General features: G+C 36.6%; 1 pseudogene; it reads right to left on the reverse strand.

Annotated features, from left to right (window-relative positions):
• Positions 1–5,610: 5,610 nt before the first annotated feature.
• Positions 5,611–5,726, reverse strand: LOC122115589 (annotated as a pseudogene).
• Positions 5,727–15,696: the final 9,970 nt, after the last annotated feature.

Genomic DNA, 15,696 nt, shown 5'->3' on the forward strand with positions numbered 1-15,696 from the left:
GAAATGGTCTATCAAGATGGCTTTTCAAGTTTGACTGTGAAAAATGTTCATTTCCAATTCAGCACCATGAAACAGATCACATCCCATGGAGCAGACTTTTGGAAGAAAGGTCCCCTTCCTTCCTTCTCTTATGATTCATCAAACCATAATATTCTGCAGTTGTGGCCAGCCTGGAGCACATTTTCCAAGAATATTCTGTAGTGTAAAAGAGGACCAACTATGAAAATAAAGGTGAAAATACTTGTCTACTACAGACTGATTTATCTTGCTTTTATCTGTTGTTATTTTCATTACATCAAACACATGGATAAATTATATTGGGATTAGACAAGTGGCAAAGATTAATGGAATAAACATTCAGTTTACTTATATTTATCCAATATAATGCACTTCACCCCTTATGGAAATTTAAATCCGACTGTAGAAACAATGTCAGAAATATAAAATAAGCCTCAATATGAATAATCTGGCGCACATACATCATCATCTACTCAGAAATTCAGTCTCTCTTTAAATATTTATTTAGTACAAAATAATAAAAATTTAATTAATGAATGTGACTTTTAAGTATCATCTGAAATACTCCTCATGTATATGATTGTATATGTTTTAGATGTCACCTAGACAGGAATTAAACATGCATGTAAAATTCAAATTTCCACAATTTTAGCTAGATTAGAGGAGTCATACCCTCCTGTATTGTGTGGTGTGAATTTTACTACAATGAGGTGCAATAATTTATTTTTTCATGTTAATATGAGTGCTAAGTGTAGGATACACTTTGAATTATTACATTAATTTATTGAAATTAGTTTCATTTTTTTCTATATCTGCAGAAAGTAAAATTATATATTAAACATTCAATATGAAGTAATCAATAATAAGTAAACTATTACTAAAATGATATACTATTAAACTGTGATTTGAATTATAGTTCTAACAAATTGTGATGTAAACAACATTTAATAGAATTATGGGTAATGTTTATTAAACTTACTATCTTGTTATTGTTTTCTAATTGTGTCATTTGTTATTCTTGATGCAATTCATCTCTTCACCTCAATTGTTTAGTTTTCTATTTTATCTCTATTGGTTTGCTGATTATGCATTTTGTTTTCCCTTTTTAGTGACTGACATGAGGCTGAAAATCTATACGCTAGAGTTTATTACTTCCTACATTAAAGTCAAGTTGCTGCTCTCCACAGCTGTTCTACTTTTCTTTGTATAGTACAGCATTTCCCCTAGTCCCACCAACTGTATTGCTGCTCTCATATATTTTATTTAAATTTTATTGTCAAGGTAATGTACAGAAGGGTTATATTTACATAATTAAGGTCATGAATTAATTTATTTTCTATCTTGTTACCTCTTCACCCATTTTTCTCCCTCTTCCCTAATAACGCACCTCCCAAGATCGTTTCCAAGCTATTGTTTTGTGAGTAACACTGTTGCATATTTTCCCCCTTTGTCCTTTGTCTCACTATTTTTTTTTCCTTCCCGTTCCCCAGTTCGGATCAACATATTTACAATACACAGGGTACCAAAATCAAATACAGTGACTACAGGGGATAAACCATAGGTGGGAAAACATAAAAAGGATAAAAATAAATCATGTAGTACATTAAGAACAACAACAACAAAGAACATGTCTTGGAGTTCATTTCACTTAGAATCACCTTATACGGTCATATGTACATAGCTATTGAGCTGTTCTACTCATCTACTAAGATTATACTTGATGTACACAATAATGCTCCCTATGACCCAGTAATCCTACTTCTGGGCATTTAACCAGATGGCCACAAACAAGGCCACACTAAAGCTACCAGCACAATTATGGTTATCACAGTAATATTTACCATAGCTAAGATATGGAATCAACCCTGATGGCCCTCAGTAGATGAATGGATCAAGAAAATGAGACACACACTCACGTACACACATACACACACATACTATGCTTCCATCAGAAAGAAAGATACTACCTCATTTGTAAGGAAATGAAGGTCTTGGAAAAAATCATATTAAGTGAAATAAGCCAGACTTAAAAAAACATAGTTCCCATGGTTTCCCTTATTTGTAATAATTAGTTTACATCAAGGATAATCTCATGTATTTTAATTTGACAGTTTGTTCTATGTTGAGCGTGCAACATTATTGCTATATTGTTTGTTATCATTTCTCCAAACAGGCAGGTATATTGAAAAAATTACGTTCATCTTATCCATTACTGAAAGAAGAACAACTAAAAGAGCAACCCTTACTAGGAAGAACAACTCCTACTTATTTATCATTCCTATGTAAGGCCAATGTTGTCCCCTGTATTCTCATGTACATTTCAACTCTATACCTCATACTGTATATCTTCTACATTGTGAACTAAATGCCCCAGATGTTCCACTTTGCTTTACTTAAAAAAAATTCTGTCTTAATATTTGAGGTTGGTGTGTGTGTGTGTGTGTGTGTGTGTGAGAGAGAGAGAGAGAGAGAGAGAGAGAGAGAAAGAGAGAGAGAGAGAGAGAGAGAGAGAGAGAGAGAGAGAGAGAGAGAGAGAGAGAGAGAGAGTGTTTACAAAGATCAGAACACAACATTTTTCTTCATTTCCAATATATTTTTCAGGTCATTGTAAGTTATGGCTAATGGCAGCAGTCTCTTGTTATTTTAAGGATGAAAAAGAAAAAGATATTTGTGCTTGTACCAAGGTTGCTTTATTAGTCTGCAGTTGAAAACTGAACATTGACTTATATCTTGGCTGCTCTTGTGAATAATGTGAATAACAATGATCTACAGATTTATTTTCTAGTTACCTAGAGAGAAATAATCACATGATTGGTGGGTCACATGATATCTCAACTTTGAATTTCTTTAGAAACTTGCATACTACTTTCTACAACAAGAATACTAACCTGTTTTTTGACCAATAGTGTAGATAATTTCCTTTTCTCCACACTCTCACCAACGTTATTACCTTTTCTTCAGAGGTAATAAAGGGCAGGTTTTTATTATCTGCAGTACCCTATACTGGCCTTAGACTTAAATCCAACCTCCTAAATGCTTGGAATTACAAGCCTTTACCACCATAACTGGTTCCATTAATTTTTTGATAAGTTATAATAGTTATGAAGTTGTATCATAGTAATTTTGAATTATATTTCTCTAACGACTTCTGCTCAAAAAGCATTAAGGCAGCATAGAAGTTGTATTAAACACAACTTTGTAAACCCACAGGCAATTTTCAGGGCTTTATTGAGAACATGTCTATTCAAACCTTTTGTCCATTTTTGATCCAGTTTCTGTTAATCTCATCTTTATTCTCGCTAAATTAGATCAATTATTAATTCAAGGTAGTATAAAAGAAAAAAAATGTAGCAACTCCTAACATTTTTCAGTTTTTAATGACATGGTATTGCTTAAATCATTTTGTGTTAACAATTGACAGTATATAACTCAATTAGTTAGACCTGTTACAAGGCTGTAGTTTATTTATTTTACATTGATTGTTCTTTCCAAAGCCTGTTTGTCTAATTTCCCTTGGTTTCTTTCAGTCTCAAGTAGCTCAGATTTAAAACTGAAGAATAAATGGAAGTAAGCAAACAAAAAATAAAATACAGTTCCTCTCATCCGATGATGCCTGTATAAGAATGAGGAAAGAGTTAATCCTTTTAAGGACCTATGATGGGACAACAAAAAATGAATTTATTCTTCTATGTCTTCTTTATCTTTGTGATGTAACTTAAATGTTGTAAAACACAATATACTGCTCAGATAATTTTGTGTTTTATCCGTTTTGCACATTTTCATATGGATTTCATCTCAGTCTACAACATTCTTTCATCATTCTGTCCCTGATAATTTTACACTATCAAGACATAAGATAACCAGTTTGATTTACAGCAAGAGAAGTTATCCACCTGGCTTCCTTGGAAGCAGAGCATGATCAATAGATATTACTTCTGGTTGCTCACTACATGTAATGGTTTCTGTACTACTTATCACATTCTATTTAGTATTTTAAAAAGAATGCTGGCTAAACTCAAAGCTCATTCCTAGAAGTTTATGTTAAGTATTTCACAAGTTTTATTCCCTTAATTGTTAAGATAACATTTGCTATAATGCTAATGTTATTACCATTTTAGTGTTGGGAAGAATTGTAATTAAAGGCAGTAAGTGCATGACCTAAAGACACACACAGTGAGGAAGGAAATGAGTCAAAGTTTCCAAAAGTCTTTCAGCAATACAAAAGGTAGATAAAATCTCTCCATTCTATGACACTCTCAATTCAATATTCATATTGCCCATGGTGATTGTTTTCTGTCACATTTGTCTTCAACACAGATTGTGTTGGTGACATTGGGTTATCATGCTCAGAGTTGAGCTTATACATTGAAGTCCAAAGAGAGGCAAATTTCTTCTGTCCCACAATTCCAGTATCCTTTATAAAAAGTACTAAAACTTTTAAATATCATCATCTACTTTCTTATAAGTAACCAAAAATTTAAAAAATCATAAATAATCACTCCAAAATGCTTTAAAATTGGAGATGCTAAAACATGCCACTCTGAAGTAAATTTTCTTCTACTTTTAACGTTATTCTGAAAGTCTTTGCTGGTTTGTCAGACCTGTAAAACTAACTACTTGGGATATCTACTCAGGAGCCTGAGATCTGTGGATAACAGTTGGAACCCAATCAGGGCAAATGAAATTCATGAGATTATTTTTCAAAAATTTTAATGAACTAGCAAAGGGCCAAGAATAGAGATGTAGCTCATTTAGTAGCACACCAATCTAGAGAGAAAAGGCCTTGCAAGACTTGAAGCCCTGATTTCAAACTCTGAGCACGCCAACACACATGCAAGTGCTTAAGCACATGCGTGTGTTCACAAACATATTTATTCAAATTACCTTCATATCGGAGTTTTGCATGAATTTCTTTGCTAACGAAATTATATGAGTAAAATAAAGGAAATAAACTCTTCCATCTCAGAACATTTTTATACATTTTTATTGTAAAAATATTGTACAGAGGGGTAACAATTACATGAGCAAGGTAATGAGTACATTTCTTAACAAGCATTGTTACCTCCTCCTTTATTGTTCCCCTACCATCCCTTCCCTCCCACCTCCACAAGTCCATTAACCTCCTCCATTTCCCGGCCTCAATTGTAAAGTTCACTTTACAACATAGTGTATTGTGCATCTCATTGTTACATGGGTCAACCTGTATCCCTAGTTTAGCATTTTGTTTTTTTGTCCCTCCTCTCAAAAAATTAGAGGAGAGTATAAACAAGATGTAGGCACACCAACTTCAAATACATTGAAAACAGGTGTTATAACATGGGGGAGGAACATATAAAGAAACAAAAAAAAAAACCACTGCACGTCATAAGTATGTAAGAAAAAATAGCAAGAAAAAAAAAACCACTTGTGTCCCTAACTTGGGGTTCATTTCCCTTAACACAATCTTCTCTGGTCATATACACATAACTTTTGACCTTTTCTGCTTATCCCAGACATACATTAGTTATTGAATATTAGAGAAACCATGGGACCTATGTTTCTTTGGACTTGGCTTACTTCACTTAATTTTTTTCCAAGTCTTTCCATTTCCTAACAAATTGGGCGATGGAATGCTTCAGAAATTTGCCTGTCATCCTTGCACAGGGGCCATGCTAATCTTCTCTGTATCATTCCAATGTTAGTGTATGTGATGCTGCTGAATTGAGCAAAGAACATTTTTTATATATAAATTGTAATTGGTTTTCTTAAATTAGACAATACAACAAAACGTAAGTTTAAAAGAATTGTCATGAAATTTTAGAACCATGTACTTCTTACATAAGTACACATTTAAGAAAAAATCAAGATAGACATGTCAAAAACAAAATAATTCCAGATATTTGTTGTTCAAGAGATGTGTAGGAGGAGGAATTCAATTATTCTATACAAGGGACCTGTCATAATGAACACTGCAGCAAGTGTTAAGGTTTGTTAAAATATTTAATGTTTAAAATATATTTAATTTTGGGAATTTGCTTATATATGCCAAAACTGGGACTGTTTGGCAGGTCATAATACTTTTCTATAAAGTATTTAAGATTTATGGTAGCACATAACTACTACTAAGTATGTACATTTCAGAGTTTATTGAAACCTTACTAATGAGAAGTTAAAAAGTCTTTGTGTAAAGGAGCAGAATAAAGAGTTGACTATGTTAACTACACAGTTTCTGTTAAAACTGTAGGCCTTCCTTACTTTATATGTTAGTGACGAACAAATGATGATATAAGCCATATACAAATTATGAGATGAACTATAAATGGTAGTCTTAGTGGGTGATTTAAACACTACTCATAGCCTATAAAATTCTTGTTGAACGTCATAATCTTAGCCAGTGTTAAATGTAAAGAAATATGACAATAATAAAATCTAATTTGTAGTACACTTCAAAAACTGAAAAAATGGTAATTGTTTTGTTTTTTATTTTATTAATCATTATTATTTAATTATTGGTTTTCTTTATTTGTAGCATTGTTTTCCTTGTAATATAATACAACTTTTTGTAAGTTGTCATTAGGAGGTACTTTGAGAAGGGTATTGGGATGGCCACACCATTTTTTATAGGTGCATGTGAATTTATAAAGAGGGAAATTAAGAACAAAATATGTATTTAAAAAATGATCAAGTAGAGTCTGATTCAGTTGTGTTGATACATGTCCACACCTAAAATATTAGCCCTAGGCTGAAGCAGAGTTATTACAAAGTTGAAGCCAGAAAAGTGAGAGACTGTGTTTTGTTTTGTTTTTATTTTTATTTTGTTGGACATGGGCTTGAACTCTGGGGCCTGGGTGCTGTCCCTGAGTTCAAGGCTAGTGATACCACTTGAGCCACAGCAGCACTTCCATCTTTTTCTGCTTATGTGATGCTGCGAAATAAAACCCAAGGCCTCATGCATGCAAGGCAGGCACTCTACCATTGAGCCACCTTCCCAGTACCTGAGAGACTGGATTTTAAAAATCATCTAAACAAAATTTGCTTTCTGCTTTGGGTTATATAATGAAATATATGAGTATCTTGTTATGTTTTTGTGCATTGTCATACTTCTAAATTTATACTAACTTCACCCACTTTATCCTTGTCAAAGTCATGAAATATCTCTGAGAGTTTGCTTCTGTGAAGATTGTTTTGTATTTATAATTTCTTCTGAGTCATTTTTATTTTTTATCAAAATCACTTTATATTTCATGTTGATGAGTATTTACACAGAGACAGGCATATAGAGGATTTAGTTTACCAAGTGAACATTAAAATTAGAGCTCAAAAATAAAAATCAGCCTTAACACATATTTTCATAGCTTTCCCCACATTCTCCCTAAAAGAAGACAATATTAAGAATGTCTGAGGGAGGCTTTTTAGCTCCAATTTTCTTGAGCTTCCTAGGTTTAGAATTCTTCAATCACAGAGACATGCTGTAATGGGAGTAAGATTTTTTGGTACACTTGTCCCTTCAGATTTTGTTTCTCGTTCCTCCCTTTTCTCAACGCCATTATTAGAGATTTTTCTCAGAGATGACTCCATCTCCAACTTTTCACTCTTCCTAGCTGGACAAATGAATTTGTAGATCAAGACTCTTAGACAGAAAGAATTTAAGAGCCTGAATCTAAGTCACTTCTCTCATACACCATCCCTACAAAGACACAAGTACCAATGCAGGATACATAGTTTCATTTTTTTCTAGCAAGGCCAATGCATGAGGTTGCTTGCTTCTGAGTGTGTCTGTTTGTAGCTCTTCCTGATTTTGCAGATTAACTTTATACCTAGTTCCATTATCAGCTACCAGGAATGGCATGTTTAGACCATCCAGGAGGTTGACTCAACAGGGCGGCTGGATGTGTAGGATGCCTCATGAATGGCACAGAAGATCTGTCATGGAAATACCGGGGTCAATTAAGGTATCCTACAAACACCATCTCAGCAAGGCAAAGTTGACTCCTGCAGAAGGCATCCTGTTGCATGTCCAAGTTGAATAAGCATACTGGCTAGGCAGCCCACCACTGGCTTCCATGAATTTGAGCTTTGGGATCATCTTTCATGATGGATCAAAATTTTGACCCCTTTCAAACTAGTCAAAAGCTTTAATAATCAACCAAATCTGAACACCTGGCCATATGAAAAATAACCAACTTTTACTCAGCTGGTGTTCTACTACTAGTGCCATGTCTCTAGCCCCTAGCAGTTCTCTAAAATAGCATTAGTAAGGTTTTGACTACCTTTACAAGGGCAGTGCTTATATCAGTCAAGCACTTCAAGATTTAACTTCTACAATTCTCCCATCTGATTTTACTTTCTTTTCTTCCAAACAATAATCATTGACTTTCCTATTCAGCAGTATCCAATAAGATATTTTGATTTAAAAAAGGGTTTGATTAAGGCAGTTTTTCAGTCAGTCACTGAACAAAACCTGTTATAGAAGAGATAAAGCACCAATGCACACATTACTAAGGAAACAATTACTAAAGAGGTAAATATTGCCACCATGACTCATTGTTAAAATGCTCATTCTGTCATCAAACTAGTAAAGGGATCTGCCACCACACACAGACACACAACCTTTTTTATAAGTGACTGGGGGATTGGTCTTGGGTTTGATCTCATGCTCTGGGCATTGTGCCAGAGCAGTTTTACTCAAGGCTACCACTTTAGCCACAACTCCAGTAGTATCTTTTTTTGCACCTTCATTGGAAATAAAAGTCTCATCTTTCCTGTCTGGGTTGGCTTCAAACAAAGATCCTCAGAATTCAGCCATCTGCGCATTTAGGATTATACTCAGCATCATCTCTTTTTTTACGTAATTTGTTTCCAGTAGTCAATCCTTGTAAGTCTTTCTGTATCATTGGCCTCCAACCACCACACAGATTACCTTTGAAGTATATTTATTCTTTTATTTTTATATATTTATTGTAAAAATACTGTACAGAGGGGTTAGTTACATGAGCAAGGTAAAGCATACATTTCCTATCAAGCATTGTTACCTCCTCCTTTATATGTCCCCTACCATCCCTAACCTCCTAGCTCCAAAACTACTCCATACACTCTCCCCGACCCCCGCCTAAATTGTAAAGTTTGTTTTTCAACAGTGTCTTGTGCATCTCATTGTTACAATGGGTCAACCTGTATTCCCCTTTAAGTTTTTTCCCCTTTTCCTCCCCAATCTAGTGAAGTCCATATACAAGATGGAGGGCACCAACATCAAAAACATTGGAAACAGTGGTTATGCCGTTCTGGTGGGTGGGGGGACAGAATACAAAGAAACAAAAATCACATGGAACATTATAACTATGTTAGAAACAATAGCAAGAAATGAAAAAAAACAGTTGTGCCCCTATGTTGGGGTTCATTTCACTTATCACCATCTTATCTGATCAAGTATTATATTTAGACCAAACTTTTCCCATTCAATCCTACCAGGGGCTTCTAGTTACTTTTACATGGTGGCATTTCCAATAAACAAATCCTGCTGATAAATAAAAGCACATATTGGAACAATTTGATTATGAAGATCATAGGTTATGGAGATCAACAGAATAAATCTAATTTAAGCTGCTGTTTCTGGTTTCTAGCTTTAAGCTCTTTGGGAACTTTTCAGGGGCTCCTAAGTAAATATGAAATTTGTAAATATGTAGTTTGTTTTTGCAAATATGAAGTTTGAATGACCCTCTAACTAAGAAGTCTCTCCTTACTTAATTTAAGGTGTTTGAGAATGGTCAGGTGTGGATTGGCCAATGGAACCAAAGCACAGATTCCACTCCAGTTGGCCAGTAACATCTCCAATAGTAGACTCCTGGAATACCACCAGACATTTCCCCTGGCTATGATTTGTACTTACTGCTCATCTCAAAGGGTTGGCCTTCACTACATCCTTGTAAGTTTCCCAGAAATGTCCAATTTTCCCCAGGTACTTGACCTGGAAAGAATAGAGCTGATCAGTTTCAGGGATTTTTGAAATAGACTCTTGCTTCTGAGAAGAGTAACAAGGTGTTCCAAGTTGTCTCAGATCACATTTTGCTGACCTATCATGAATTTCATGCACATGGGGTCTGAGCTCCATGACAGCACAAATAGGACCTCTTGTGTGGCCTCCCTGCCACACAGTCATAGCAGTAGTCCTTTTGTGGACACAATCACCACAGTATTTACCTCACTTATTCAGTCTCAATTTGAATCTAGGTAGACTCAAAATTGGAATACATACACAGAGTGTCTGCTCCAAGAATGAATTTGCATCATATCCCTCTTGGTAGGAAACCCTTTAGGTGTAGCTTGCCTTTTTTTTTTTTGGTCGGTCTTGCAACTGAACACTTTGCCTGGATGCTGTCCCTCAGCTCTTCAACTCAAAGCTAGTCCTCTACCACTTGAGCCACAACACCACTTGCAGTTTTCTGAGTGGTTTCTTGGTGATAAGAGTATCACAGAATTTACCTGCCTTGCCTAGCTTTGAATGACCGTCCTTAGATCTTAGTCTTCAGAGTAGCTAAGATTACAGGCGTGAGCCACCAGTGCCCATATTTTTTTTTCTTTTTTTCTTTTCTTTGTTCTTGGATTTGTTGGTTGTGAGGCCTGAAATCTGGGCCTGAACACTGTCCCTCATCTCTTCAGCTCAAGGATAGCTTTCTACCACTTGAGCTACAGTGCTTTTTCTGCTTACATGGTGCTGAGATATCGATGCCAGGGGTTCATGCATGCAAGGCAAGCTCTCTACCGCTAAACCACCTTCCCAGCTCTTCGTCAGAGTTTTTAGTTAGCTCACTTTCCAATGTTCAAACTTTCTAAGGTCTTTGTGCTGTGGCTGGGAAGGTGGTTCAGTGGTAGAGTGTGTGCCTTGCATGCCTGAGGCCCTGGGTTTGATTCCTCAGCACCACATAAGCAAAAAAGAAAAAAAGCCAGAAGTGGCTTGTGGCTCAAGTGGTAGAGCGCTAGCCTTGAGCTGAAGGGTTGAGGGACAGTGCCCAAGCCCAGAGTTTAGGCCCCACGACCGGAACCCCCCCCCCCGAAAAAAAAGTTCTTTGTGCAACTTTTGTCTCCAATCACCACAGAAGCTCTTACCTTGTCAGATAATGTTTCTACAGCTAATTTTCCCATGCCATCCTACTAGAGCATTTAGTTTATGGGTTAAAAAAAATTTTAGTATAAATAACAAACCTCTTTTGATTTTATTCTATTCTATATTTTATTTTTGCCAGTCCTGGGGCTCCCTGAGCTTCTTCTGCTCAAGGCTAGCACTCTACCAGTTGAACTACAGTGCCACTTCCAGCCTTTTCTGTTTATGTGGTTCCGAGGAATAAAACCTAGGGCTTCATGCATACTGGAAAAACAATTTTCCACAAAGCCATATTCCCAACACCCAAAATATTTTATTTATACTAATCATAAGAATAAAACTGATTCATAAGGTGCTTTCTGGTTTCAAGCTTTGAACTTTTTGGAAACTTTGTCAGGGGGGATCCTGAAAAGCACCTAAGGAATTAGAAAATACGAATGACCCTCTAGGGAAGGGGTCTCTCCTAACTAGTATAAAATGTTTGAGAATGGACAAGTTCATGAAATCTAGGGTGAAAGGGATGGCCAATTGAACCAAAGTATGGGTTCTACTCTAGTTGGCCAGGAAGGTCTACAACACTGGTCCTCCACAATACCATTAGATATCTCCCCTGACTATACTTAGTGATTACTGCTCATCTCTTCAAGGTTTTGATTCCACTGCATCTTGATAAGTTTCCCAGAAATGCCAATTACCCCTCCCCGTACCTAGAGAAGCAAGGGGTATAGTTGTCTTGGGAAGATAGGGTTTTTGTCTTAGATCCATACTCTTGTGAACAGCAACAGCAGGGTTTTACAAGTTTCCCCAGGCCGTGTTTGAATGACATATCATGCACTCCATGCCCTTGAGGATCGGAGATTCATCATAGTAGGAAGTGGACCACTTGTTTTTCTGGTTTCTGTGCCACAGAATCTTAAGAGTAATGGTGGGCAGAATATTTAACCCATTTCACCAAAGCATTATTTTCTTTGACATAGGACTTGAGCTGAAGGGCTCAGGGATAGCACCCAGGCCCAGAGTTCAAGGCAAAAGACCTAAGACTTGAGCCACAGCACCACTTCTAGCTGTTGGTGGTTAATTGGAGGTAAGAGTCTCAAGGACTCTCATGCCTGGGCTGGCTTTGAACTCTAATTCTCATATCCTGAGTAGCTACGATTGCAGGTGCAAGCCACTGGCACCTGGTTTTTGACTTGAATTTTAAGTGTACCCAAAGAGTCTGCTTCTGAAACTAAGGTTCATTTCCATACATCCTTGGATCAGCTGGAGGATCAATCCGGGCTTCAGAGTCAAAGTGGGCAGCTGAGGGAGTTTAGTGAGTAGGACTTTTTTGAGATCCCCTTTCAGGATTTAAGATTTAAAACACACAAATGCAAGCACATATTCATAACAAGTTTTTGTTTGGACACGTGCACATTATGGAGCTCCATAATGAAAATCATCCATTATATAATAGTGTTCTCAGACCTTTGTCAACATTCTCCCTATGGATTATCAGAAGCAGGTCCTTAGATCATTGTTCTTAGGTTCCTTAGGCCTAGAATTCTTATTTCCCCATTTTAGCAGGTCTCTTGTGATTTCAGTTTTTGGTGCATGTAAAACTCCCTATTGTAAGTTTCTTGTGCACCCTTCTCATATTTAACTCTCCCGTTACTGAAGATTTCTCCAGCTCCCACATTTTTATTCTTGGGCCAGGGAATGAAAACACACATCGAGACTCAAGTTCTCTTTGTGCCTAAGACACACTCAGCCCCTAAAAATCCCCAACCAACCAGGTAGTATGCTCTAGTCCAATTTTTCCTCTCATGGCTGATGTATGAGATTACTTTTTATTGAGGTGCTTCCTTGGCCCTTTTCTGAAATTGCTGATATACTTTGCATCCTTTACCACAACGGATGGTGTTTAACCCAACCTTGAGCTATCTCAACAAGTCAGGATGTGTCTCCTCCTGAGGGTCTCCCTACATCCCCCTTGCATAACATGGATCCTGGACTAGTCCCCCATTGTTGGGAATACTCCCCTACTGTAACCCAATATCCCAAGAAAGACCACTAGGTTGAAAGGAACTTAGCATGGCAAAGTTTATTTCTGCTAAAGGGCATGTTATTGACAGGAAGCAACCACTCTGAGTGGGAAGTCTGCCCAGGTTATACCCCTAATGAGTTACTACTTCTGGTATTGATCACAAGTTGTATTCACAATCTTGCTCTATTGGCTCTTTTGCAACTCAGCTGGTTATTTTGAAAGGGGTTAACAATTTGAGAGCAATCCACTAAACCAGGACAACCAGGCCAGAAATTGTTAGAAAATTCTTACTCAGCTTGTGCTTTATGAGTTAAACTATTCTTCAAGTCCCTAGAATGATTTTAGTAACAGGATATACTTTAGTTATATAGCTTTTTGGAAGATGATTAGGCTTAGTCAATGCTTTCCCTCAATCCATCATTTTCAGAGAAAAATATTATTCTAACTCCTACACAGTCCATTCCCAGACAGAATTTATTTTAAGCAGCTCCCTTTTTGGAATGGAGGCTTATGAGCTTCCAGGTGAAAACACCTTATTCGCATATTGCCTTGGTTCCCTTTGGCAACTCGCCTCTGCAAGTGGTTATGAAACCAAAAGTTATGTGTGGCTGCTTCATTATATTTGTGCTCCTACCACTAAAGAAAGAGGAAAGACTGCTCTCTGAAAGCATGTAACTATGGACTTAAGCATGCTTACTGAACCCTGAACACAGAGCACAGATTGAGCTGCAGCATTTTCAGAGCCATAGATGAATCAGTCAGATACCAGCTGCTTGGCTGACCACAGGGCACACTTCTGATGCCACATTTCTGAGGCGAAGCAGTTCTAAGCTGTGAAGACACTATGGCAAGAAGAAGCCTGAGGGGGAATTCTTGGTGGGAAGGAGAAGGTGAAAGTTTGGAAGTAAGTTTTAGAAAATGCGAGCCACTTTCTGAATTGCTTGAGGCAGCGAGCAGATCATCATATTTTCTAGCCCTCTAGATGCAGAGTATGAGAACACTTCCCACATCTCACACTCAATCCCACCTCCGTAGCAGTCTTCAATTCTCTCTTACAGGAGTTAGGCAATTTTTAAGAAAGCAAAATTCAGCGAACCTGATCTAGCTTGTGAAGCAAACATATCCTCTGGCTTTAGAATAGATCAATTTCTATCTCAGAATAAGAGGAAGAAAAGAAACCACATTCTACAGACTTTAACACCTTAAAAATGCTAGTTTGCTGCATTAATTTTCATTTACTAGATTCATACAAGAAAAAAGGAAGAAATCTGAGAATTTCTGGAGCCTTTGCTTGCCTAATATCAGGTTCTTGTTGTTTTTTATTTGTTTGTTTTCTTTTTTCCCTAATACTTTAGAGATTCTAGTTGAAAAATTGAGAAAATGCAGACATTAGCCTGGTTCAGATTAATCTGAAACCACAGCACCAAACATATCAAATTCTAATCTAAATCTAGTCTCAAAGCTGAAGGTCAATGCTTCCTTGCCCTCAACATCTTCAGAATAACAGTATTGTCTATGTCTAGAGTTTGTTTTCTTTAAAGAATTAGAGAGCAGAACAGTTTTTAAAGCAGTTTTTCTTCAAAGTGAAAAGAGAGCAGTGCAACAGTCTCTACCTCAAAGCAAAAACAGAGCAGTGAAACAGACTCCCCAGCGTAAAGAGGGACATATTGTCTCATAATTGTTTTCCTAGTCTCAGAACATAAGTATGGAATTTTTCCTTATTGGATGCCCCATCTCAGAGCACAAGCACAGAAAACACTTTTGATTGGATGGGAAGTATAGGGGCACTCCCCAGACCATATTCAGAAAAAGTCATGTGTTAGCACCTAAAGCTTCATGGGAAAAGGGTGTGTATTTTTGGCTACATCATTCATCCCCACCACGCTGGAGCCAGTTCCAACCATTACCTTTTATCCATAACTACCCATATGAAGTGGTTTAACTCCCTCTGAGTGGCACATAAGCACTTGTTACTCACAGGGAACTGTACATTGTGATGTCCCATCAACAATATGTGGACAGATAAATTGGATATCTAAATTGCTGTTTTGAAGAAGCAAAGCCCTCTGACTTAAACTTGCACAATTAACTTAAAATTTATTGCCTTTTTTCAATTCTATTAGCATTACCTACTTAAATAAGTGGATTTTTTCATTTTGATATATCCACATAGGCATACAATGTACCATGATTATGCTTAACCCCTTCATAATTCTCTCCCAGGTTTTATTAATCATTTTAAGAATATAACATAGTAGTAATAAGTGCATTTACAATATTGTACAATCTCAATGTCCACACTCTTTACATCCCCTAAGATTCAAATTCTTTATTTATTAAAACAATTTTCCATTCTCCTCTGCTTCAAGGTATACACCAAATATGATTTTGCTTCCTTTCTCTATCAATTAGACTGTTCTATGTAACTACTGATATAAGTAGAATCATGTAATATTTGATCTTTTTTATGACTGGCTTATTTAATTTAGCAGTGTTCCAAAGAGTCATCCATAATATAGTATATGTCACATAATCCTTTTTTTGGGGGGGGGGTCTGGTCGTGGGGCCTGAATTCTGG

The sequence above is a fragment of the Dipodomys spectabilis genome, unplaced genomic scaffold, assembly GCF_019054845.1.
Source record: "Dipodomys spectabilis isolate Male_0828 unplaced genomic scaffold, ASM1905484v1 ptg000121l, whole genome shotgun sequence".
NCBI lineage: Eukaryota > Metazoa > Chordata > Mammalia > Rodentia > Heteromyidae > Dipodomys > Dipodomys spectabilis.